Here is a 27,229-nt window from a genome sequence, read left to right as displayed (position 1 = left end):
TGCAAGAGGGAATAGTGAGCGAAGAAATCAGTAACATGGGTAAATCTAAGTAAACTGCACACCTCTTTTAACACCTTGGTGCATAGTAAATGCTTGACTAACAGATAAATGATTCATCCGTTTTCCTGTAATAGTGTGCTTTCTTGTTCAGCCGTAGCAAATAGAGGGATTGACTTCTTATTCAGAATTTTTCAAAGAGAAGCTGGAATCTCAACAGGACTCCCAACATGATTAGTCTTATTTTGCAAAGTGAAAAGGCACAGTATGTCTCCAAGATGTGATTTGGAATGGCTGAGTTTCTTGCAAGATTTGTGTCTATTTATAGGCTGCTGAGCAAATTTTAATTTAGGTATTAACTAGGCTTACCCCTGTTTACCAAGATCCTGAATGCCAGTCTTGATTTATAGTTTGAATCTGGAATTTCTACTAAGAATGTTCCCAGATTTCACGTTCATTAATTAGAAGACAGTTCTAAATTTATTGTTTCTGAGAACCCCTGCTAATCTAGGGGAAACATAGTAAATAAAATACAACTTGTTACTTTTTAAATGGCCAAGAACACAAACCAGAAGCTAGTCTTTTTCCCCTATGGCCCTGACTTTTAAAAAGAAGTATTTGCTAGACAGAATTTTTTTTAACTTTTGAATTTCAGATTTGCTGTCAGGAGTATACTTATAGTAGGGTTTTGCTAGGAGGGCTACTCTTATTAAAGATCAGTAGATGAGTTCTCTGAGCACATAGTCCTGTCTTTTTTGGAAATAGTTTCTTTCAAGGAGTTTGTTTTATTGTGGACTTAAGCTGATATCCCTGATCTAATTCTTACTGACTTTATAGGCGCCATTCACTCAACAGATACTTTTGAGCACCTCTCGTGCTCTATCATGCACTAAGGTTGCCACTGTGAATAAGACTGACTAAAAAGATGCCTGCGCCCAGGAAGCCTGCCTTTTAGTGGAGTGAGTAAGTAAGTTTTAAAATTATGAGAACATAGAATAAAATGGGGTGACGTGATAGTGACAGGGCAGTGGGGGCCGGGGGATGTTCTTTACATTGCATGGTGGAAGCCTTCACTGAGGAGATGACTTTCAGTCAGAGACTGGAATAACAAAAAGAAGCCACCTGGGCAAAAGCATCCTAGACTGAAGGAACAGAAATTGCAAAGGCTGTAAGGCCCATGAGCTTGGTGTACATCCCTGTGGTGGTGTATGCATTTTATGCATTTTCTTTCTTTTTTTTGGCCACACCGCCTTGTAGTGTTAGACCTGCGCGGTCTCCTAGGAGTTTCGACTCGCCCAGGAAACAACAAGAGTCGGAAGTCGATGCAAAACGCCAGAGGTTTATTGAAGGCCGGTGCACCGGGGTTCCTTGGTCCTCACGCAGGAGGTCGAAGAAGGAACCCTTTTGGGCGCGAATATGTCAGTTTTATAGGTTCCCACTTCCCCATATGTAAATTATAGATTTGGTTGTGTTCTCCTGCTGATTGGTCCCGGCTTAGGCTCGGACCAGAGAGGGAACTTGTCCCCAGCTGCCTGATTGGTCTTTGACAGACACCTTTTTTACATTTTGTTATCTCCCTCCTTCTCCCCAGCTGTCTGATTGGTCTTTGACAGACACCTTTTTTACATTTTGTTATCTCCCCTCCTTCTCGGAAGGGGGCCGGACATCCTGGAAATTCACCCATTGTCTAAGAAGCCCCTATTGTCTGGAGAGTTCTTAATCATTAGCTGGAACAATGTCCCTCGAGTCCCACATTCCCCCCTTTTTCTTGTGACTATTGATTCCAATCATGGAATCTCAACCTTCTGTTCGTAAACTTTGGTACTGTTGTCTTAACATTAGAACTTGTACAGTACTGATACGTTCTCTAATAAATGCTATCAAGCGATTTAGAACACATGGTCCAAAAGTTAAAATCAACAATAAAACAATAAGAGGTCCCAACAGAGTAGAGATTAAGGTGGTAAACCAGGGGGACTTATCAAACCATGATTGAAACCATCCTTTTTCGTTCTCTCTCTCCCTTTGCCTTTTATCTAAGCGTTCCCTTAGTTTATCCATGGTTTTGGTAATGGTTCCTGAATGATCAATATAAAAGCAACATTCTTCTTTTAGAGCGGCGCATAATCCCCCTTCCTTAAGAAACAGCAAATCTAGGCTGCAACACCATTTCTGAAAGTGAGGTGAGTGATTCCTTTAGTTGAGTTATGGAACTTTCTAATGCTCGAAGGTCGATGTCTACAGCCTGTCTTAAACTTGCATAATACTGGGGTTGTTGTATGAGGGCTGTGGTTCCTGTTCCTATCCCGGCAGATATTCCTAGTCCTAGAAGGACAGCCAATGTGAGGGTTACAGGTTCTCTTTTGTTTTTTGTTTTTCCTACATATTCATCTAAAAAGGATGAGTCTGAATGGTAGATAAGTCTAGGGACTAATTGCACTAACACACAAAAGTCAGCTGAAGTATTAAGAACCTCTAAAGAGACATAAGGGGTGAGCCCCGTGTTACATGTCCACCATCCATCTTGAGGAGGTACAAGATATCCTGAGCCTGAAGGGAGGCTAAAATCATGACAAAGGTGTCTATGGGACTGGGGAGGTGTTCCTATACAAGTACCATTTCCAAAAACCGAGGACAGGGTTAATTTACTGTTCCCTTCTTGCTTCCATCGACATTGGTCTGAGGAGGTAGAATTAGTATAGTTGGAGCTATATCCTATAGCATCATAATAAGGGGGAGGGGCAGCATAGCAAAGCCAACATGATTTTGTAGCCTCTGGGTTTGTAGCATTGAGAACCGTAAAGGCTGCCTGCACCAAAGAAAGCATCCTATCCTGAGGAGTCCCAGGCTTAACTGTGGGTTCTTTGGATCCAGAGGTTTCATTAGCCTCATTCTTTGTTGACGTAGTTGAAGGGGCCGGGGGAAGCAAAGGGGGGCCGAGTATGGGATTTGGGCCTATTGATATAGGAGCAGGAGTCTCAATCTTTAGCTTAAGGGTCATTAATATTCCTAAATCATATCCCCTCATGTAAAATCTAACGCCCCAAGAATGACCATTTATCCATTTTTTATCTCTTTTTCCGGGATTACTAAAGGAAATGTTAAGGGGATGACACCATCCTGAACATTTACTCCGGTGTCCGGTATCCTCATTATGAGAATAATTAGCCGTTACAGTAATAAAATCCCAAGTTGAGGTGGGTTTCCAATTAATATCCCCGGTAGTTTCACATCCCCAGCTTTTGCAATAAAAGTTTTCAGTTCCACCACATTTATAATTCAGAGATCAAGGGCGGTGGAACCCGGGGCATACGTAGAAAGTGAGGATACCAAGCATCATTCTTTTGCCTGCATTTTTGCAACCCGGCCCAAACCAATCAGTTTCCAAAACTTTGGAAGGGGCAGTGTTCATATCATGAGAATCTTCTGTATCCCAATAAGGTGCTCCTATAGCCAATTTACAAACATCAGGAAAAAGATCTGGCCACCAGGTCCAGGGGGGTGCAGTATGACTAATGAACCAGGTTACATTTCCAGTCTGAGAAATTACCTGCCAATTTAAACGTTGGGGGAGGTGAGGGCTAAAATCACTTACAGTCAGTAAAGGCAGTAAAACCAAAATTATAAGTCTTAGCTTCGTAGAAGCTTGAGTTTGAGCGGGTTGTCGGTTCTTTGGGCCCGCCATCCTGATGATGCCGTCGCTGGTGCAGCCTTCACATGTGAAGCATGGATCCAGGCAGCGATGCCGTCCACTTTTATGGCCGTTGGGGTGGTGAGGAGGACGGTGTATGGTCCTTTCCATCGAGGTTCCAACGTCTGGGTTCGATGCCGACGGACGTATACGGAGTCTCCGACTTGGAAAGGATGAGTTTCTCCCGGTGTTCCCGGTTGGTAGGCCTTGGCGAGTTGGGACCATATTTCTTTCTGGACCAATTGGAGTCCCAGTAGCCTAGCATATAAGTCAGTGTTATTTTGACAATCAGGTTTTATTTCTTTTCCTAAAGTGAGGAGGGGAGGCGGGGCACCATATAATATTTCAAAAGGAGTAAGATGGTATCGGGAAGGTGTATTTCTAACCCGGAATAGGGCCAAAGGAAGGAGCACCGTCCAATCGGTACCGCCAGTCTCCAAGGACAATTTAGTTAGGGTCTCTTTTAGAGTCCTATTCATTCTTTCTACCTGACCTAAACTTTGGGGTCTATAGGCACAATGTAATTTCCAATCAGTCCCCAAATATCTGGCCACATCCTGACTTACCTGGGCGACGAAGGCTGGACCATTATCAGACCCTATTACCTTTGATGCTCCAAATCGAGGAAAAATTTCTTCTAAAATCTTCTTGGCTACTACAGCAGCTGTTTCTTTCTTTGTTGGGAAAGCCTCTATCCATCCTGAAAAAGTGTCTACAAAAACTAAAAGGTATTTATTACCGTACCTTCCAGGACGCACTTCGGTAAAGTCCACTTCCCAGTAAGTTCCTGGGCGGTCCCCCCTGAGTCTCTTTCCAGTTTCAAGTTTCCCTTTGTGAGCATTTACCTGTTGACATGGGACGCATTCCTGCACAATTTGTTCAGCTAATTTTGTCATTCCAGGGGTTTCGTACCCGGCTTTTTGTAACAAGGCTACCATCTTTTTAGTCCCCAAATGTGTCCATCTGTGCATCTGTTGTAACATGGATTCTGCTTGCTGAGGGGACAAAGTTCCTTTTGTTGTGGCCGGGATGATTTCTTCATCGCGGCCTGGTTTTTCAGGAACTTTATCTGACCGTCCTAAAATGACTTCTCCCGATGCTATTTCTCGGGCCACTTGGTCAGCCATATTATTTCCCCTAATTATTGGGGTATTTCCTTTTTGATGTCCAGGGCAGTGGATGATACTGACTTTAGTAGGAAGCATGAGTGCAGTCAACAAAGCCACGATTTCGTCTTTGTTTTTAATTTCTTTGCCACCTGAAGTTAGTAGCCCTCTCTGTTGGTAAATGGCACCGTGGATATGAGCGGTAGCAAACGCATATCTACTGTCTGTGTAGATGTTTACTTTTTTATTCTCTGCCATCTCTAATGCCCTCGTCAGGGCAATTAATTCAGCTCGTTGGGCTGAGGTCCCTTGTGGTAGCGCCGCTGCCCATATGACTTGTTTTCCGTCTACTATGGCTGCCCCAGTTCGACGCTTACCTTCCTCCAGGAAACTGCTCCCATCCGTGAACCAGGTGAAATCAGCATCAGGGAGGGGCAGGTCCATCAGATCTGGCCTACTGCCGTGTGCTGCGGCTAGTACTTCCTGACAATCATGTATGATGGTGGAGCCTTCCAAGTCAGGATCAGGTAGCAAGGTGGCTGGATTGAGTCCTGTGGCTGGAGCAAACTTGATGCGATCTGAGTTTAGCAACAGGGTTTGGTAATGAGTCATCCTGGCATTAGTTAGCCACCTATCCGGTGGTTGACGGACTACATTTTCCAGGGCATGAGGAGCTGTTATCGTTAGATTTTGTCCTAAAGTTAGTTTGTCAGCATCTTTGACTAGAACGGCCACTGCAGCGATTATCTTTAAACAGGTGGGCCATCCTGATGCCACAGGGTCCAATTTTTTTGACAAATAAGCAACTGGGCGATTCCAGGGACCCAATTTCTGAGTCAATACTCCTTTTGCAATGCCCTTATTTTCGGCCACATATAAATGAAAAGGTTTGGTTACATCTGGCAGTCCTAGGGCTGGAGCTGAAAGTAAAGCTCGTTTGATTTGGTCAAAAGCCCGTTGTTCCTTATCGCCCCAAACGAAAGGAGTGCTGTTTTTGGTTAGGGGGTACAATGGGGCTGCCAGCTCAGCAAACCCTGGAATCCATAGTCTACAGAATCCGGCCGTCCCCAAAAATTCTCTAACCTGCCTGGCGTTTTTGGGAGCCGGAATTTGGGCCACCGTATCCTTTCTGCTCTCCGTGAGCCATCTTTGCCCCCCCTTTTAATAGATACCCCAGGTAACTGACCTGTTGTTGGCATATTTGTGCTTTCTTGGCTGAGGCTCTATATCCCAGGGTTCCAAGTTCCGTTAACAGTTTTTCAGTACCCTTGATACAATCTTCTTGGGTCTCAGCAGCTAATAAAATATCATCAACGTATTGGAGTAATGTTACCTGGGGATTTGATTCTCTATATAATGCCAAATCCTGATGGAGGGCTTCATCAAAGATGGTCGGGGAGTTCTTAAATCCCTGAGGTAGCCGTGTCCATGTCAGCTGACCAGACATTCCCGATGTTGGATCTTTCCATTCGAAGGCAAAGTAGGGTTGGCTCAGGGGAGAGAGTCTTAAACAGAAAAAAGCATCTTTAAGGTCCAAAACAGTATACCACATATGTTGAGGTGGAAGAGTGCTCAGGAGGTTGTAAGGGTTTGGAACTGTGGGGTGGAAGTCTGCCACCCGTTTGTTTACCTCTCGTAGATCCTGCACCGGCCGATAATCATTTGTTCCTGGTTTCTTTACCGGCAGGAGAGGGGTGTTCCATGCTGATTGACATCTTATTAAGATGCCCAAGTCTAGTAGCCTCTGTATATGGGGACGGATACCGTCTTTGGCTTCTCTACTCATGGGGTATTGACGGACCGTTATTGGGGTGGCAGTTGCCTTGAGTTCCACTAGCACCGGGGGCCGATTTTTGGCCATCCCCATTCCGGCAGTTTCTGCCCAGGCTTGAGGGAACCGAGTTACCCAATCAGTAACATTAACTCGTGAGGATGAAGGCTGCTCGTATAATTTATATTCATCTTCTAATTTCATAGTCAATATTTGAAGTAACCTTCCCTTATTATCAGTTATGGTGGGACCTTCTGGCTGAAAGTGGATTTGAGCCCCTACTTTGGAGAGTAAATCTCTTCCCAGCAAAGGATAGGGGCATTCCGGAATAATCAAAAATGAATGGGTTACTCGTCCAGTCCCAAGATCTACTGTCCTTCGTGTGGTCCATGAATATTGTTTATTCCCAGTGGCTCCTTGTACCCATGACCTTTTAGCTGAGATAGGACCTTTTGAGTGGAGAAGGACGGAGTGCTGGGCTCCGGTATCTACCAAAAATTGAACAGGTTCCCCCTCCACTTTAAGAGTTACCCGGGGCTCGGGGAGAGGGTTCGAGCCCTGACTTTCCTAGTCTTCTTTCAATGTTAAGATTTTGTTTTTGGTTGGCCTTCCTCCATTCTTTTTCTTAGGGCATTCTCTCGCCCAATGTCCTTTTTCTTTACAGTAGGCACATTGGTCCTTGTCTAATGGCCGCCTTCTGTCTGCCGTTCGCCCTTCCTGCCTATTTCTATCCCCTATATTTCTTCCTCCAACCACAGTGGCCAGTATCTTACTTAAATTCCTCTCCTGTCTCTTATCCCGTCTTATTTCATGGGCTTCCTGCTCTTTCTGCTTTCTTTCTTCCTTCTCTTCCTCTGTTTCTCTTTTGTTATATACTTTATCTGCCTCTTTTACTAACTCCTGAAGTGAAAATCCCTGCAAGCCATCTAGCCTCTGTAATTTCTTCTTAATATCAGGGGCCGCTTGATCTATGAAAGCCATTGCTATAGTAGCCCTGTCCCTCCGAAGTTGGATCATAAGGGGTAAAGCGTCTAAAGGCTTCCATTAAACGTTCCAGGAACACAGTTGGCGATTCCTGGGGCCCCTGAGTTACTTCCCTTACCTTAGCCAAATTAGTGGGCCGTCTGGCCGCTCCATGGAGACCCGCCACCAGAGCCTGGCGATACATTTTCAGGCGCTCCCTACCTTCCGGGGCATTGAAATCCCAGTTTGGCCTGACGAGTGGGAAACCAGCATCAATCTCGTTAGGCAGCTGGGTAGGTTGCCCATTGGCGCCTAATACATTTTTTCTGGCTTCTAAAAGAACCCGTTGCCTCTCCTCAGTCGTTAGGAGAGTCTGGAGCAGCTGCTGACAATCATCCCATGTGGGCTGGTGGGAGAAAACAAGAGATTCTATTAAAGCGGTAAGGGCCTGTGGATTTTCGGAAAAAGTTGGGTTATGCATTTTCCAATTATAAAGATCTGCAGAGGAAAAGGGCCAATATTGGAGAGGTCTATTCCCTTGGCCATCGGGGGGGCCATATTCTCTAAGAGGTAGGGCAGTGGAGTCCGGGGAGATAGCCCTCCGGCTCCTAGTGCCCACTGAGGGACCCCTTTCTTCTTCCATCATGGATGGTTCCCTTGGTGCCGAGGGCAGTGGAGCTGGGGGTCCTCTAGGTGGTAGGGGATTCGGGGCCGGAGGATAAGGGGGTGGGGAATCCAAAAGCAGCAAATCGGACTGCGGGTCAGGATAAATCGCCTTCGGTAGATCCGGGGCGTCGGGTAGCTTCTCCGTGTTGGGGTTTTTCTTTAAGGCTAATATCTCCGACGCTGCTGATGTATGCGCGGACGTACCTGTTGAGGAAACAAAGGGCCGGACCCACGGAGGTGGGGAGAGAATTAAATCTTCCCAGACCAAGACATATGGTACTTGGTCTGGATGTCCGTGGGGATCTATATTAAATATCTTAGACTTCAGCAGCTTAATGTTGTCTAATAAAAAGGATCCTTCGGGGGGCCATCCTATCTGAAATGTTGGCCATTCAGAGGCACACAAAGTCTGCCACTTTCCTTTCTTTACCTCTACCGAAAAATTATGGGCTCTGGCCCGAACTTCGGTCCAATAGCTTAGGGTAAGGGAAAGAGAAGTCGTCATAGTTTGTCCCATTGTCGTCCGTCAGAGAAGAAGAATAGACCACAATACAGAAACAGTTAAAACTCCACGAAACACATATACGTATGGGCCACCGCGAGCTCGCTTCAAAACCGAAACTTCTTCAGATGGCAGTTATCACCAAGGGAACTGCCGATTGGGGAACTGCCGAAACCGAGTGAAGGGGAGACAGAGTTTGCCTCTCCTTCCAGATGAGCCACTAGGGCGTCCTCTAGGGCTCATGGACGCCGGCTATTAGCACGTCTGCCTAGCCAGAGGTCCGATACAGATTCCATAATAAGCCGATTCTTACGGCTTTCCTCCGATAATGGCCCACAAAGAACAAGGGACAAACAGACAATCAAGCTCGAGCTTACCTGGTACCTCCAACTCCCGATGTTCTTGTGGTCCGGGGCGAGTGGAATCCCGGACGAGCCCCCAAATGTTAGACCTGCGCGGTCTCCTAGGAGTTTCGACTCGCCCAGGAAACAACAAGAGTCGGAAGTCGATGCAAAACGCAAGAGGTTTATTGAAGGCCGGTGCACCGGGGTTCCTTGGTCCTCACGCAGGAGGTCGAAGAAGGAACCCTTTTGGGCGCGAATATGTCAGTTTTATAGGTTCCCACTTCCCCGTATGTAAATTATAGATTTGGTTGTGTTCTCCTGCTGATTGGTCCCGGCTTAGGCTCGGACCAGAGAGGGAACTTGTCCCCAGCTGCCTGATTGGTCTTTGACAGACACCTTTTTTACATTTTGTTATCTCCCTCCTTCTCCCCAGCTGTCTGATTGGTCTTTGACAGACACCTTTTTTACATTTTGTTATCTCCCCTCCTTCTCGGAAGGGGGCCGGACATCCTGGAAATTCACCCATTGTCTAAGAAGCCCCTATTGTCTGGAGAGTTCTTAATCATTAGCTGGAACAATGTCCCTCGAGTCCCACAGTAGGATCTTAGTTCCCTGACTAGGGATCGAACCTGTGCCCTCGGCAGTGAAAGCGAGGAGTCCTAATCATTCAACCACCAGGCATTCCCGGTGTATTTATGTTGGTGGCCTAACATAGCCTAACGTTTTGTGGTAATTAATTTTAATTTTATGTGTAATTTTAGGTGTAAAAATCACACCAGATTGTCATAACTTAAATTCCTATCTTTTACTGACTCGGTTGTTGTAAATTACCCTGATTTTTACCCTATTCTGTATTCAGCCAGTGGAACTAAACTTAGTTGAATTATAAATCTAGGTTTTTACGTAGGAGACAAGAGATAATGGCAAAGGATCATAGTGTCTTAGATATGAAACTTGAAAGGCAATATCCCAAACCCCAAATTATGTTACAGAATTTAAGTATTTAATCTACTTTTTAAAAAATAAACTTTATTCTGTAAATATCTAGTTACTTATAGGTTTTCAACATAAGTAAGGAATCCTTAAAATTTCATGAAAACTACATTTTCTCTTTTGTATTAAAATATGCATATGTTTGTTCCCTTTTAACAAAAAGTAAAAACATTTCTCAGCTTTTACTTACATTATAGATTTCTAATGTCTTGTTCTAGCTTTTCAGTCGGATTGCTTTCAGTCTGATAGCTGTTCATGTCTGATTGATCTTTCTGGCCCTGTGGAGCAGAGTACAGAGCCCTATACATAATAATTTCTTAAAGTTATTTGTTGAGTGAATGAATTAATGAATGAATATATAAACACTTATTATAAAGTGACCGTTAGAGAATAATGATCAGTAGTCAGTATACTTAAAAAGGTTGACATGACATTGATCACTTTTTAAAAAGTGACTTTATAAAATTGTTGGAAAATAGTTTTGCATTTCTAAAAGGGAGGTGGTCAATGTGAAGAGCACTTATATGGACTAAAAATCAGAAAATGGATCTGAATTTCAGCTGTGCCGTCACTCACAGGGTGTTCCAAAATAAATCATGCAAACTTGCACACAATTTCTTAGTTGGTACAATGAAGGGATTGCATCGATTGTTGTTAACATTTCTCTCTGCTCTAAAACTCTAAGATTTTTAGCCTTTGCTGTTTGTAAGAACTAGGAGAGATAAAGGTTACCTTTTATGTTAGATTTTATTCTAAATCTAGTGATAGAGGACAATGGTGCTTAAACTATTCTTGTTAAATGATAAGGGAAAACCTTGGAAAATGTCCATTGGTAGTATGCACAAGCTGATTATGTTATGATCAGTTGTGCCACTTTTATTTTCTTTAATGGCCTGTACTCTGCATCTTCCTGTCTAATTTTTCTCTAAGTATTGAGATTATCGTAGTACAAAGGAATGGTATATTTGTAAGAAGGGGCTCAGCCAGAATGGTGAGTTGTCTGGAAGATGATGATCTCTCTAAGTAGAAGGAGATTGTTAGGGGTGGTCTACAATACAATACTTTTTTTTTTTTTTAAGGTTTTATTGATATTTTTTCAGGGTGGGAGGAAGTGCTAGGTGCTTCCCTCTTTCACACTAAGCATAACATTCTTCTATAGCATGTTAGCTTATTGTTGGGGAATTTTTCTAAAGTGAAAATAAAATCTGTTTAATAGCAAATTCAAGCTTAGAATAGGTAATTTTAATAGCCTTATTTTGTCTCCCAAATGGTCTGGGGTAGTAGAAGATTATCTGAGTGACATTACTATAGGGGCTCTTGTCCCTTCGTAGTAGGCAAAATGAAGTACGACTACCCTGTAGAAATGCTGCTGGCTTGGAGCTCCTGAGATCTGGCATGCCTGTTTCATTGTCCTACTGGCTTTCTCTGAAATTCACGTTAGAAAATTGTATGTGTGTATACACACATGTGCACACACGCACTCCCAAATATTTGGTTTGACTTGGCTCACAAGATTAAGAGATCAGAAGCTTCAAGCATGGTAGAACTGGGCTCTTTGTGTTTCTGTGCCCTCAGGTTCTTTCCCTTATGGTTGCAAAACAACTTCCAGCAGCAGCCAGGAAAATATGCTTCCTTGTTCGTGTCCGAAGGAAGGAGAGTCCCTGCTTACTGTCTGTATTCAAAGTGAGAGTAAAAGTTCATGAGCTCTTTCCTGGATTTCATCAGCCAGAATTGAGTAAACTTCTGGGATACAGTTCATTCCTGAACGAGTCACTAACTAGGGGGACTTAAGCATTCAGGTCTTTCCCTTGAGCTGATTATCATTGCCCTTATCCACGTGGGAGAGTTGGAATGGCAACCAGCATGCACCACTAGTATGTAGCGCACAGTCAAACATCAAAGTCAATGAAATTGGCATTATTGGATCAGTTCTGGCCCACTAGTGGCACAAAGACAATACTTTGGCAGTCACTGGTGTAGTGAGCAGTGGACCAAGGGTGGGCCTGAAGGAACACCAATATTTAACAAAGAGAAAGAGGAGCCTGTGAATCAGTTTCCTACTTAAATTTATTCTGTATTGCTGCTCTGATGTAGAATTTTTTTTAATTATATGACAATAGTGATGATCTTAGGATTTGTTTTCTTTATATTTCTTTTTCCAAAAGAATAGAGACTGCTGGAAATACGTTAAGCTTAGAAATTGAGATTTGAATTTATCCCTTAAGTAAAAATGTTCCTTGAATATTTGAGTAAAAATGTTCCTATAATTCAAGTGTTTTCTAATTTAAGAAAAGAAAATAACAAGCAGGAGAAAACAAATCAAATGTATGTTCATTTCTGCTTCCTGCCTTGTTCTTAAAGTTAAGAATCTGACCTTTGAGTAAGTTTCATCATACTTCTTATCACAGAAGAGATTACAGAATAATCCTGGGAGTAAGTACATAAACACTCTCCTTTGAATTTCCTGTGTTTTTGGGGTTTTTTTGTAAATTGTGACCGGTCTTCATTTTACTTAAAGTATGATTTTTAAAGTACATTCTGCAGGTATAATACTGAAGGTATTTAACAATTTAGTTTAAATTATGACCTTCAGAAAACTATTCAACTGGCTTGAATTCATTGATTCTAATGATATATGGAATATTTGATTTACCCAGTGGTTTTTCTCCATTATATATCTCTCTGATCACTTTAATGTCACTACCTGGGCTGGGTTTTTTTTTGAAGTGCTGCCCATTGTCTTAAAGGAAATAGGGAAGGAATTATAAATGGTTATACAGAAGTTAATAGAAAAATGAAAAGAGTATTTTGTAGTACATGAACTATCTAATATGTTAGATACTAAGGAAGAACTGCATCCATGTATGTTTCTTAAGAAATTTTTATACAAGTACAGTCATCCCTTGGCACTGGGGGGATTGGTTTCAGGACCCTTGTGGATACCAAAACTCAAGGGTGCTCAAGTCCCTTGTATAAGATGACAAAGTATTTGCATATAGCCTACACACATCCTCTGATAATAGTACTTTAAATCATCTTTTGATTAACTATAATACCTAATACAATGTAAATGCTGCATAAATAGTTGTAAATATAATACAAATGCCCTGTCAGTAGTTGCCAGGTTTTGCTCTTTGGAGCTTTCTGAAATTTTTTTTTTTTTTTTTAATATTTTCGATCTACATTGGTTGGTTGAATCCGTGGATGCAGAACCCACAGATATGGAGGGCCAACTGTAGTGAGGAAGGTTAAAATTTATGACTCAAACTTCAGGCTCATCCCTACATACATGTTTGATATCTGAAAAAAAGATATCTCTCTTTTATTATAAAGTAATAAATGGTTAGGTTTGCTGCCCCGTGTCTGACGACCTCAGCGATTGGAAATGGGTTGTGATTGGTAATGGGCTGGGAATGGCAGTGGATTGAGTCTTACACGCAAGGATCCTCCTCTCCTTGAGTAATCAGGAACAGACACTTCTGATTTTCCTTTTGTGCTTGGCATGTGTAGGAAAGACAGACATGATGTACCACTGTTAATTTCTGCATATATTTTAGACAGTGAGATACTAGCAAAGAGACTTAATTCAGGAGGCCAGTGAGTTTTCCTTTACATTTGTTACTATGCCTTAGTTCCAAGGGGTCAGCATTGCATTTTCTATTTTATATTTCAGCCTCCTCTGAAATTTGGCACTGTAAATCAGTGGTTCTCAAACTTTAGCGTGTACCAGAATCTTCTAGAGGGTTTGTGAAAACACAGATTGCTAGACCTCACATGCCCAGAGTTTCTGATTCAGTAGGTCTGGGGTAGGGGACTGAGAATTTACATTTCCAATAATTTTCCTGATGATGCTGATCTAGGTACTGCCCTTTGAGAATCACTGCTGTAAAAACCTTTATTTTTAGTAAAACCAGTGAAGAGTCATACTGAATTTATTTAAGGAAAAGATACACGGTAATTACTACTGTTTAGATTAGACTTTATATTGTTTCTCTCTGGATGTTGGTTATTACATTGAGTGACCTACGGGGAATACTCTCATAAAATATATTTCTTTGGTAAAAGATGGTTGCCATTGGTAATTGTAACTTTTCACAGACACATTAATAGCTGCTGCCAGGCTGAAAGCCACTTTTGGACTAGAAGAAAATACTTTCCATTATTTTGCTTAATGTTTCAAGCAAAGAGGGATTTTTGTTGTTGCTGTTGTTGTATTTGTTCTTTACTAAGATGCCATAATTGTTTTTTCATTCAATGAGTATTGAAACTTTTTAAGCTAGTCTGAGGCCAGTACACAACCTCTTTGCCATTGCCAGCTGTGCATGTTTCTATGGCAGCTCAGTAGGGACTAGCAGGATTACTTCTGTAGGGACCACACCTGACTTATTTGCATCCAGTTTAAGTTGGGCAAATTTCAAAAGAATAAGAGGTCTGTAGATGTGCCAGTGGACAGCCAGAAAGAGCTTGTCAGTTTGTAGCCATCACATTGGTCTAAAGGAGGAAGGGTAGGTGGGTTTTCCTTATTCATTATAGTTCCTGCTCTGGAGGAGTTTGGTGGATGTGCTGAAGTTTATATTTGTTTTGTGTATTTAGTTGTTCATGTGTTTCTGTTTTGTTTTGCTTTTTGTTTTAGGTATATCCTCTTACAACTTAACAATTTTAAAATTCTTTTAAAGAAGTTAAAGTACATATAGATCAGACTTCTTTTTCAAGAGAGAGAAAAAATTCAGTTTCTTTTCAATTGTATAACATAATAAAATGTCTTAGTAAATTTTTGACCACTGTTGGGAGAATGGTGGCAGAATTTTAATGTTGATGTCTATTTTCAAGTATTATGAGCTACTATAAGCCCCTTCTCTCACAAAAATAACTCCTTTTTAAGAAGATAGTTTCAACTATTTACATATTTGATTTTGTTTGCACCATTGAACTTAACTAAGCTCTTGGTTCAAAGTTTCATGAAGTAGTTAGGAACATCACAGAATGTATAGAAAAAAATTATATGATCTAGTTAACATGAGTACTGAGTACAGTTATATAAAACTTACATGGTTTTCATTAATGTTATACTACTCGATCAGTTATGCTAATTTATACCAATTACTGATTAGTTGTACTAATTCAAACAAAGCTATGTAGTAGAGGTAGTTGGCAAATAAGAGTCAGTGCACGTACCATCTCCTCTTCATCTGTTAAGGCTGGCTGCTTGAACCTACTGTTAGGGTTCTGAGGCCTCATGGCAAAGAATGTGATGGTCAACCAGTGATGGTAAATTTACACACCTGTGTGTGCCAAGTATTGATCTTTCTCATTTTTCAAAGACAAAATGTAATCTTGCACCTTTTTCCAGAATACAGTGATAGCAATCTATATTCATTTATGTCTATCATCTATGTGTGTGGGTGTAGCCAGTTGAAATAGATACTTGTGAAGTTGGAGGGAGGTTAGTGTTGGATTTGGGGGTCTTTTGTTAAGTTAATGAAATATACCCTTTAAAGAAAATACTAAGTAGGCTTTTTTATCTAGCTTCATGAAAGACCACCCCCTTATAATACATGTTCCAAGAACTTTCTGATTTACCTCCACGTTTCTGAAGTAAGGGCAGGTGCTAGTAACTCCATTTTGTAGATGAGGAAGTAGGCACAAGAGAGCTGCCTGCCTCTAATCACTTTATGTTAGGCAGCTAACCATACCTTGATGGGTAATCCAGCGTTCTCCACTGTTTGTAATTGTTCCCACTTAAAGTGTTAGGTTATTTTATACGACTTACTCAGTCTTGCCTTTTTCTCTTTTTGTATTCATAGACTGGAAAAGTAAGAAGAGCTTTCCTGACTTTTTAATTACCAAACTACTCTCAGTTTTCAATGAATCAATTCAAAGAAAGAATGCAGTCTTTCTATACCTGGTAAATATTTTCTGCTAATAAAAGCTATTAATTTAGTGGCCTCTGATAAATCCAGGTGTTATGATGATTGCCTTTAATTTTGTGGAATGACTATAAAAATGACTTAAATATATATATTTCATTTTTAACTCTGAAATTTGTTTGATATTTATTGATATAATTGAGTTATGCTTAGAATGCCTGTGCCCTAGCCCTCAATGGAAAATAGTTTAGGATTGCCCTAATACTTAGATTAGGCTCTGGTTTCTTTTGAAAAAGTTGTGAAATTAATGCAAATAGGGTCAATGTTAAGTATCATCTTTATCGTGATAATATAACATTAGCAATAATCCCTATGTGGTAGTTTAATAGAAGTTCTTTGTAAATAATAGTTTTATAAAATTAATCTATAATCAAAATATTATAATCTACAGTTTACCAATGATGAAGTAACTTGTTTAAGGAAGTTCAGTGCTTCCTTAGCCAGTGTAGAGCTGAGATCAGAATCTAGACTCCTAGTCTCATGCCTTTTAAAAATTCTCATTTTTTTAAGTACCTTAAATATAAATTAACATGCCTAAGAGAATAAACCACAGTGACATTTCATATGGATTTTCCTTTTGTGTAACTGAATATGTTACTGTAGCAACAGCAAAGAAGAAATGGTTTTATTTATTCTACGTAAAATATTTTATCTATTAACAATAATATTAACAACCACTAATTAACTACTGGGGCCATTGAAGCTTTTGGATACATTTTGTTCAAATCTGAGGAGAACCCTTGGGAGTATGGTTGCACCTGTTTTACAGATGAGGAAACTGAGGCTTAGGAAGGGTCATATAGTTTAGAATTTTAGAATTCTAGAACTGGAGTTTAAACACAGTTTTCTCTGATGTCAAAGCCTATTACTAAACTGTGAAGTCTGTTTATTTTTGGAATAAAAAGTTAATCGTAAATCCAGCCTACCCCTTGTTTACTGATACTAATTATGGAATTATTTCCTCTCTTAATTCACCCATTCAAAAATCTGAGCACTTTAGAGACATACTGAGGTAGTGTAGAGAAACCATAAAACCATGTCTTCCTCTGTAATGATTTTACCTATAGAAATCATATTAGCTATTTTATAATGTAATTTCAAGGTGTAAGTTTTATACCTCCTCGAAAAGTATATAATATTTGTATATTATAAATACATGTTTAAACTAAACTACTTTGAGCAAGTCCAGAGGTATATTTAATGAGACTGAACATTTGTCTCTCCAGTGTTTTTACTTATTATAGTTGATCATCAAACAATGATTATTTTCCTAAAATATTTTTAAAACAGACCTTTCAAAATTAGTTGACACCCTTAATGAAAAAATTTTGATGTTATAGCAAAGAGTATTAGTCAGAAATTAGGACATTTCAAGTGTCTGGTTGGCTTTGGGATAAACAAAAGCTGATTATCTTAAATGAAGATGTAATGATGGACGTATAAAGAAAATTCCTCTTCTTTAGTAAAATACCTTGAGTACGTGAGTTTGCCCAAACCAGGAGAATCTTTGCCAAAAACCTGATTTATCCCTTGAAATTCACCTTTCCCCAGGAATCTTTCATTAAATTACCACCACGACCTGCCTGGCCAAAAGAGGGTGGGGGTACACAGAATGTAGACAGTGAGATATAAAAAAGTACATTTTGTAGTAGCCCATGTCACATAACTGTTTTATTCCTGGTAATGTGGAGATCTTATACCAAAGAATTGTAATTTATTTGCATTTTAATCTCTACTATTCAAAATGAGAAATAATGTAAAGTAGATTTTCTGGTACCTTTCTGTTCTAGATGATCATGTGTTAGAGCTTTATAAAAGGTGAGATACATTGACAAATTTTATTATTTTTTTAGTTAAATTCTAACTGGAGCTTGTGAAGGTGGTATGAAATTTATTGATACAGTGACATTATGATGAGATTACAAAGTTATTAACTACCCTAAGTATTACTTGAAACTACTCATCATCCTCTGAGTAGAAGGGAAGGAGGTGAAGTAGGGCTGGGGCAGCAAACATTAATTGAATTCCTACTCTGTTGGGCATATGCTATACACATCTATATGCATGCTTTCATTTTTAATATATGGAAAAGTACAGCGGTACAGGAAGTAGAGCAAAGAGAAGAAAGCATTATGCACAAATCTATGTCTTGCTTTTTGTTTGGATGGTCAACTTGTTAAACCCTTCATATTCTTTTGTCCTCCACTTTTGGCCATCCCAGTGCTGTTGATTGTTTCCAGTGCTCTGAATCACAACTGCCTGGGATTGCTGTATAGTGCTTATGTGGCCAGAGGGGCATTAGTGGGTTTTCTTTCTTGGGGCGGGGGGCGGGTAGTTAGATTTTAAGTTTTCAGAAGACTATAGTTAGCTAACAGTACTGTATTATATATTTTAAAACATGCTAAGAGGGTAGATCTTAGTTACTTGCTATTGCCCCACACAAAAAAATTTTTAATTAAAAAACGGGGCGGGGGACACAAAGGAAACTTTTAAAGGTGATGAATAAGTTTATGGCTTTAGTTGTAGTTCACAGATGTATATTTATCTCCAAACTTATCTAGTTTGTATACATTAAATATGTATGGCTTTTTGTATGTCAATCATATCGCAAAAAAAAATGTTTTTAAAAAAGTTTTCAAAAAGTTTTCAAAAGAGAAAACTCATACTTCTTAAGAAATGTTATTTGAAGATTAAAACATGAGAAAAAAGAAGAAAAAGGAAACCAAATTCTACTTCAGCCATGTTCAGCTAATTCAAACATTAATAAAACTGTTCTTACCATGTACAGTAAAGATAATTTTCTGGCCTATGGATTAAAAGTCAGTTAAAAAACATGGAAATATTCAAAAGCATCACTTAAAATTTCTTGTTATAACAGGAGAAAAATCTTGAGTAGTATTTATTGAATATCAAGATGTTAGAATAATACAGTTATCATTTTTATAATTCCTGATTATTTTGAAAATAACTAATATTCTCATTTTAATTTTAAGAACAGTCTTGGGAGACAGCATAATCATTCCTATTTTTCAAATGAGAGAATTAAGGTTCAAATGTTGTGTTAAGTTTCCTAGGGATACTAGGAAGTACCACAAACCAGGTGGCTTAAACAACAGCAATTTATTGTTTCATAGTTCTGGAGGCTAAAAATTCAAGATTAAGGTGTTGGCAATGTTGGTTCCTTCTAAAGGTTGTGAAGGAGAATCTGTACCATGCCTCTCTTCTTGTCTGCCCTCTGTATGTATCTGTCTCTGTGTTCAAATTTTCCTTTTTTGTAAGGACAGCAATAGTATTGGACTGGGGCTCATCCTAATGACCTCATCTTAACTTGATCATCTCCAAAGACCCTATTTCCAAATAAGGTCACATTCACAGATCCTGGGTATTCGCCTTTAACATCTTGGGCGAGACACAGTTCAACCCATAACAGATGTGACGTCCTTTGCTCAGGGTCTCCTAAGTGGGAAGTTTAGACATAACACATTGTAGTGCCACTAAAATAGTAGTTTTAAAAGAACATGACAATATATCTATGACACCACATTTAAAATTCATTTTCTAATACTTTCTTATGCCTGTGTAGATTTTATTTAAAATTAACTGAGTTTCTAAAATATTTAATAGAGTTTTTGGTTGTAATGGATTTCAAGCTCTTTTTCTTTGGATAATAAATAAGTGATACGACACCAACTGTGGAAAGTTGTTCAATACTCAGTGCTTAGATCTGAGTATAAATTTTACTGAACTTCCATTAATTCAATGTAGAGCTTTAGAATGTAGACTCCTTCATATTTTGAGACGTCCATCAGAATACTGTTTAATTTGTTTCAAGTGCACTCTCATGCTAGGTTATCTATACGTTTCACAATTCTGTAAGAATTATAGTGTTGCCAGTGTTAATACGCATCTTGTGATCAGAAATTTCTGAGGAGTGGAGAGAGCAAGACTCCACTAGGATAATAAAACAGTGTATGGTAGTTTGTTGATCTCTTTTCATTTTCCCTTTTTCTTTGCTAAATCTTTCTTTTTCTTTTAAAATTATTTTAGACTTTTAGAAAAGTTGCAAAATAATACAAGTAACTTTTTCCCTGAACCTTTTGAGAGTATGTCTCAGACTTGATGGTCCATCATTTCCAAATACTTCAGTGTATAATTCCTACAAATAAGGACATTCTTCTACATAGTCATGATACAAACATAAACTCAAGAAATTTACAATAACACATTACTATCAACTAATCCATAGACCATATCCAAATTTTTCTAGTTGTCTCAGAAATGCCCTTCATAGCAAAAGAATACAATCCAGGATCATGCATTGCATTTAGTTGTCATGTTGTCTCTTTAGTATTCTTCTATCTTAGTCTTTCCTTGATTTTCAGCACTGTGACACTTTGGAAGAATACATTTTGTGGAATGTGTTTGAATTGGGACTTATGTGATACTTCCTCAGGTATGTGTCTGTGGCAGGAATATCACAGAAGTGAAGTTGTGTTCTCATTTTTTGTGGGGGGGGGGTTGCACAATTTTGATTTATCCCCTGACTAGTGATACTAACTTTGATCACTCGATTAAGGTGGTGTTTACCAAGCTTATTTACTGCAAGTTACACTTCTTCCCTTTGTAATTAATATATATTTTGTGGGCAAAGTGTAAATTTTTGTCATCAAATTTTTGCCCTCTAGATTTAGTATCGGTTGTTTCTTGACTGAACTTACTGCTATGATGGTTTCCAAATGTTAATTTTCTTGACATTCTACTGTAAGGTAGAACGTTCTCTTCTCCCTGTTTATTTATTTGTATCAGCATGGACTCATGAATTCCTATGAGTAATGGTTATAATTCATTATTATTTTTATTTACTTTGTTCAAATTGTCCAAAAGTCTGTCCATGGGAGACGTTTCAGGCTGGTTTCTGTTTCTTTTTCACATATTCCCATAATTTTTTAAAGCACTTCCACTAGTAATTTCTTCACCAAAACAGTAAGAGGAGAGAAATAAAAAATAAAATATAAAGTCTCAGTGAAAAAGCAGAAAGCCTTATTAAAGAAACAGAAAATATAAAGAACTAAACGGAGAGACTTCCTTGGTGGCACAGTGGTTAAGAATCTGCCTGCCAATGCAGGGGACATAGGTTTGATCCCTGGTCTGGGAAGATCCCACATGCCACAGAGCAGCTAAGCCCGCACGCCACAACTACTGAGCCTGCGCTCTAGATCCCATGAGCCACAACTACTGAAGCCCATGCATCCTAGAGCCCGCAACAAGAGAAGCTGCCCAATGAGAAGCCCATGCACCACAAGGAAGAGTAGCCACTGCTCGCCTCAACCAGAGAAAGCCCGCGCACAGCAATCAAGACCCAACACAGCCAAAAAATAAATAAATAAATTTATATTTTTGAAAAAAGAACTAAATGGAAATTTTAGAATTGAAAACCATAGTAACTGAAATAAAAAACTCACTGGGTAGGCTTACAGCAGAATGGAGGGGACAGAGTGATCTGTAAGCTAGAACAGTAGAAATTACCCAATCTGAACGAGAAGGAGAAATAGAACAAATAAATGAACAGAGCCTCAAGTACCTATAGGATTATGACAAAAAAAAAAAGACTACAACTAGAGTAAGAGAAGGAGAGGGGAAAGCAGGCAGGGCCAAGAAGTACTTGAAATAATGGATGAAAACTTGCCAAACTTGGCAGAAGACATAAACCTACACATCCAAGAAGCTGAGCAAATTCCAAACAAGATAAACCTGAAGAAATCTGTAAGACACATCATAAAACTTACGTAAACTTAAAGACAAAGGAAAAATCTTGAAAATAGAGAGAAATAACACCTTATATATGGGGAAAAACATTCCAATGATAATGGATTTCTTATCAGAAACCATGGAGGCTGGGAGACAGCAGGGTAACATTTTTCAAGTACAGAAAGAGCTCAAAACCTCACATTCTATATCTGGGAAAAATATTCATCAGGAATGAAGGAGAAATCAAGACACTCTTAGATAGAGGAAAACAAAGAGAATTTGTTTCTAGCAGCCTTACCCTAAAAGAATGACTAAAAAAAAAATAATTTTAAATCCAGCAGAACATGTTCAGGACTTTTATGCTGAAAACTACAAAATGCTGATGGGAGAAATCAAGGAAGATATAGGGAAATGGAGAGATGTACTGTGTTCATGGATTAGGAGATTCAACATAGGAAAGATAAATTCTTCCCCAATTGATATACAGGTTTAATGCAGTTCCTCTCAAAATGCCCCTAAGATTCTTTTATTTTTGTTTTTTTGATTGAAATACTGATGTACAATGTTGTTAGTTTTGGGTGTACAGCAAAATGAGATACATATATATATATGTATTCTTTTTTAGATTCTTTTCCATTATAGTTTATTACAAGATATTGTCCTTGTTCCTTATCTGTTTTATATATAGTAGCATCTATCTGTTAATTCTGTTAAGATTTTAATAGATAAGATTATTCTCAAATTAATACAGGAATGCAGGCGAATTAGAATAGCTAAGAAAACTTTGAAAAAGAAAAATAAAGTGGGAAGAATCAGTCTTTAATTTTAAGACTTTATATAGCTGTAGGAATCAAACCTCAGGGCTTGATCCGTAGAGGCATTGACACACTGATCAATGGAATAGAATAGAAAACCCAGAAATATCCACACAAGTACAGCCAGTAGATTTGTGACTAAAGTACAAAAGCAATTCAGTGGAGGAAGAATAGTCTTTTTGACAAATGATTTGGGGAGGGGTGGGGGAAGAACCTTTAACCTAAACCTCACACTAGGATAAAAACAGAAGAAAATTTTCAGGATGTAGGGCTTGGTGAAAAGTGCTTAATCATGACACCAGGAGCACAGTCCATAAAAGAAAAAAATTGATAAACTGGACTTTATCCAAATTAAAAAGTTTTTCTGTGTGCAAAACTCTGCTAAAAGGATGAAGAGTCAAGCTCCACAGTGAGGAAAAACATTTGCAAAGCACATATCTGATAAAAGATTATTATCTACAGTGTATGAAGAACTCTCAAAACTGAACCCCCAAAAAAGCAATCCATTAGAAAATAGAGATTTGGGGGGAATTCCCTGGCGGTCCAGTGGTTAGGACTCCATGCTCTCACTGCCGAGGGCCTGGGTTCAATTCCTGGTTCTGGGAACTAAAATCCCACAAGCCGCGTGGTGCAGCCCAAAAAAAAAAGAGAGATTTTTGCATTCTAAAAAAATTCAAGAAAGAATAGACATGTCACTGAAGAGGATATATGAATGGTAAATAAGCATATAAAAAGATGGTCCATAAGCCATTGAGGAAATGCAGATTAAGACCACCATGAGATATCACTGCATACCTATTAAAACAGCTAAAATAAAAGGTTATGACACTACCAAATGCTGGTGTAGATTTAGAAAAACTGGATTTCTCATACATTGTTTTGAGAATGTCAAATGGTACAGCCATTCTGGAAAATATTTGGAATTTTCTTTAAAACTAAATATATACTTGTCATATGACCAAGGAATCTCACTTCTGTGCATTTATCCCAGAGGGAAAAAAATTATGTCCACATAAAAATATGTACGTGAATGTGCTTTGTATATTATAGTTGAGAGTCAGATATGTCTTTTGCAGATACTTCCTCCTAGGGTAGAGCTTGTGATCCTGTGTACATGCCGTGTATGAATGTTTATAGCAGCTTTATTTGTAATGACCCCAAACTGGAAGCAACGAAAAAGTCCCTTAATTGGTGAATGGTTAGACAAACTATGGTACATCCATACCATGCACTACTCTGTTCAGCAATGAAAAGGAATAAACTGTTGATACACAGAATAACTTGGATGGGTCTTAAGGGCATTATGGTGAGTAAAACATGCCAACCTCAAATGGTCATATACTGTATGATTCCATTTGTATAATCCCAAAATGACAAAATTAGAAAAATGGATGGCAGATGAGTGATTGTCAAGGATTAGGAATAGCCAGAGGGAGAGGAGTGGATATGCCTATAGTGGGGTAGCAGCAGGGAATTCTTTGTGAAAAAATAGTTCTGTATTTTGATTGCAGTGGTGGTTACATGAATCTACACACGTGACAGTAAAATAACATAGAACTTTACATATGCTCTATACCAGTTTCCTGGATTTGTACTGTTGTACGGTACTGTTAGTTATATAAGATGTAACCAGTGGGGAAAACTGGATGAAGAGTACATGAGACCTGTCTCTATAAATTCCTGTGAATTTCTAACTATTTCAAAGTAGAAGGTTAAAAACAAAAGAGAGGGATATTATCATTGCTATATGATTTCAGGGAAACAAATAGTTACTTGACAGTGAGGGGAATGAAGATCTGTGGTCGTAACTTTTGAGCCTGTCTTTATAGCATAGATGGACTTTTCACTAGTTGATATAGGGAGGGAACGGTATTTCAGACAGTTTGAGAGTTAGTAAATATTTATGGAATGACTGCTACTGTACTGTTAATGGTAAGAGATATTAATAACATCCGATTAGTCTGAAGAACATTTTAATTAGTTTAGTGAAGGAGTATATCTTTAGATTTTGTATCTCATGTAGAACTTTGGGATACTTGTTACCTGTATTTTCACACAAATTTATGAAACCTGGGAGTAAGAGAGAGATAGAAAGAGAGAAGACACAAATTACCAATATCAGAAGTGAAACAAAATAGTTCAAAGGATGAATGACAATAAACAAAGCAGCATGTGGTTTTAAATAAAACAAAGCCTGTTTTTCATGGATTTAGTAAATGGAATCAGAGAAAAAGTCACATTCCATTTCTTGAAGTTAGAGAACTCTAATAGTAGCCAAGTATGTCAAGACAAATAATAGGCCTGTGTTAAAGCCATGTTGTCACCTGATCTTCCATGGAATTTTCACACTTTGTAATTCTGTATTTAGATGATTGCTTAATATTTCTGTCTACTATTGAATTGTAAGCATTCTGTGGCTCAGCGTTGTAGACCCAATTCCTATCCTGGTGTCTGGCAGCACTTAGTAAAATACTTGTTGAATGTGTTCATACATGAAATAAATGACTTTGCAAAACTCTTTACATTAGAACAAATAAAAGACAGTTATAGAAGTAAAGAAACAGGATGATAAGATAGACTAGACAGAAAAATTTAGTGTAATGGTAAAACTTTAGTAAAGCTACACAAGATTTAAGTTTTTACAGCTAAGCAATTCAGGATTGGATTTTGTGATGTTGCTGTGTTTACTGAAAAGATGCCGGAGTGTTGGACTGAGCAGTAAACGAGCTATGGCATGGCTGTAGAAAAATAAGATAGCGCAGATTACGGAAGACACCAGAGCATGAGCCACTTAATACTAGCTGCTTTCTAGTGTGGTAGCTTTCTTAACAAACCACCTCTTAAATGACTGATCCAATTAACTGATGCCCTGAGAATTCTTGCTTGAAACATACTGATGATTCCCCTACAGCATGCTGAATGCTTACCCCTTAGTATGTCTGTGCATATCTGCTGCTGCTGCTGAAGTTGTATGGGTATCAGGAGTCATTTACACGTTTGTGCTCTCAAGCCTTTTCATGCTGGTTTATACTTATTTTAATTACACAATTTAAATAATTATTATATAAATCAAAGGAAAGAGAAGTGATGTTTCTGTGAAAACTTAAGTTGAATGCTTTGAAAAGATCTGATAAAGGGTAATAAGTAAAAAAAAATACTGCTGAATTAGATGAGAACAAGGGAGCTGTAAAATATCAGGGATAAATTAGTCTTTAAAAAAAAAAAGTAAGTAAGAAGGAAAAAGATTCTGTACTCAGATTGCTTCACGTGTCTTTTAAAGCAGTTTTTCAGTCCATGGGTCATGAAATCAACTTAGTAGGTTTAAATCAATTAAAAAAAAAGAAGAAATGTATTAGAACATATCAGAGTACATTACACCTAGGAAGGAGCATTGTTTCATGAAACTTTTCTTGAGTTTTTAATATTTATTTTATACACATACATAAAATGTGAAAATGTGATAAGCTTGAAAAACAAAGCTAAAGAAATTGAAACTGGAAATATTAGAGTGTGTATTTAGGGCATGATTTATCCCAGAAAGAAGAGGAAATTCAAATTAGTGGATCCAAACTTAAAGCAAAGGCTTTAGTCCAACATCAAAAGGTTGGTGAATGAATGTATAGTTTTGTGCTTTGTGTTAAAATGAAATGTTTAAGGTATGTATAAATGTTTTTATATTTAAGTTGACCTTTTTAATTGACCAGCAACTACAGATCTCTGTGTCATGTGGTAAGAGTTTCAGCATATTTTATTGTACTTATTTTCCTCTCATACTTCCGTATTATATACCCCCCACCCCCACTTTCTCTGCTACTTAATAGCTGTGTCACCTAAGAGTCATTCTCTAGGCCTCAGTTTACTTTTTGTGAAATAAGATTATCCTTAGATCTCTTGTTATTTGGCAGTGCTTAATAGCCAAATTGATAAAGTAAATTCTTTCTTGGTATTTGCCCATCTAAATTTTTAGTAAATGGTAGACATTCCATTTTGGGGTTGTTGTTGTTGTTGTTGTTGTTGTTTTAAGCACTGAAATCCCTGTATTGCAGCCTTAGGGGGCATCATTCACATGCCAATCAAAATGGCCATCAGTATTAAGTCTACAAATAATAAATGCTGGAGGGGGTATGGAGAAAAAGGAACTCTCCTACACTGTTGGTGGGAGTGTAAATTAGTATAGCCATTATGGGGAAAAGTATGGAGATTCCTTTCAAAACTAAAAATAGGGTTACCGTATGATCCTGCAATCCCATTCCTGGGCATATATCCCAAGAAAACTCTTAACTCAAAAAGGTACATGCACCTCAATGTTCATAGCAGCACTGTTTACAGTAGCCAAGACCTGGAAGCAACCTAAGTGTCCATCAGCAGATGAATAGTTAAAGAAGATGTGATATATATACACAGTGGACTATTACTCAGCCATTAAAAAGAATGAAATAATGCCATCTGTAGCAACATGGATGGACCTAGAGATTATCATATTAAGTAAAGTAAATCAGACAAATATCATATATCATTTATATGTGGAAACTTAAAAAATTCTATAGATGAACTTATTTACAAAACAAAAATAGACTCACAGACATAGAAAACAAACTTATGGTTACCAAGGGAGATGGGGGAGGGAGATAAATTGGAAATTTGGGGTTGGCATATACACAGTACTATGTATAAAATAGGTAAAAATCAAGGATGTATAGCACAGG

At 38.6% G+C, this 27,229-nt stretch overlaps 1 protein-coding gene across 3 annotated transcripts in view; it reads left to right on the top strand.

The window, feature by feature from the left end:
• Nucleotides 1-27,229, top strand: part of POU2F1 (POU class 2 homeobox 1) — a 179,688-nt gene that overhangs the window by 68,263 nt on the left and 84,196 nt on the right. Inside the window, exon 2 of one of the 3 annotated variants that reach the window (XM_030875579.2) lies at nt 15,838-15,938. The exons of the other annotated variants lie outside the window; for them this stretch is intronic. The gene's annotated coding sequence lies outside the window, so the exon portion shown is untranslated. The remainder of the gene's footprint in view (nt 1-15,837; nt 15,939-27,229) is intronic. 3 annotated transcript variants of the gene reach the window in all.

The sequence above is a fragment of the Globicephala melas genome, chromosome 1 (genome assembly GCF_963455315.2).
Source record: "Globicephala melas chromosome 1, mGloMel1.2, whole genome shotgun sequence".
Lineage (NCBI taxonomy): Eukaryota > Metazoa > Chordata > Mammalia > Artiodactyla > Delphinidae > Globicephala > Globicephala melas.
This window is presented reverse-complemented; position numbering and strand designations above follow the sequence as displayed.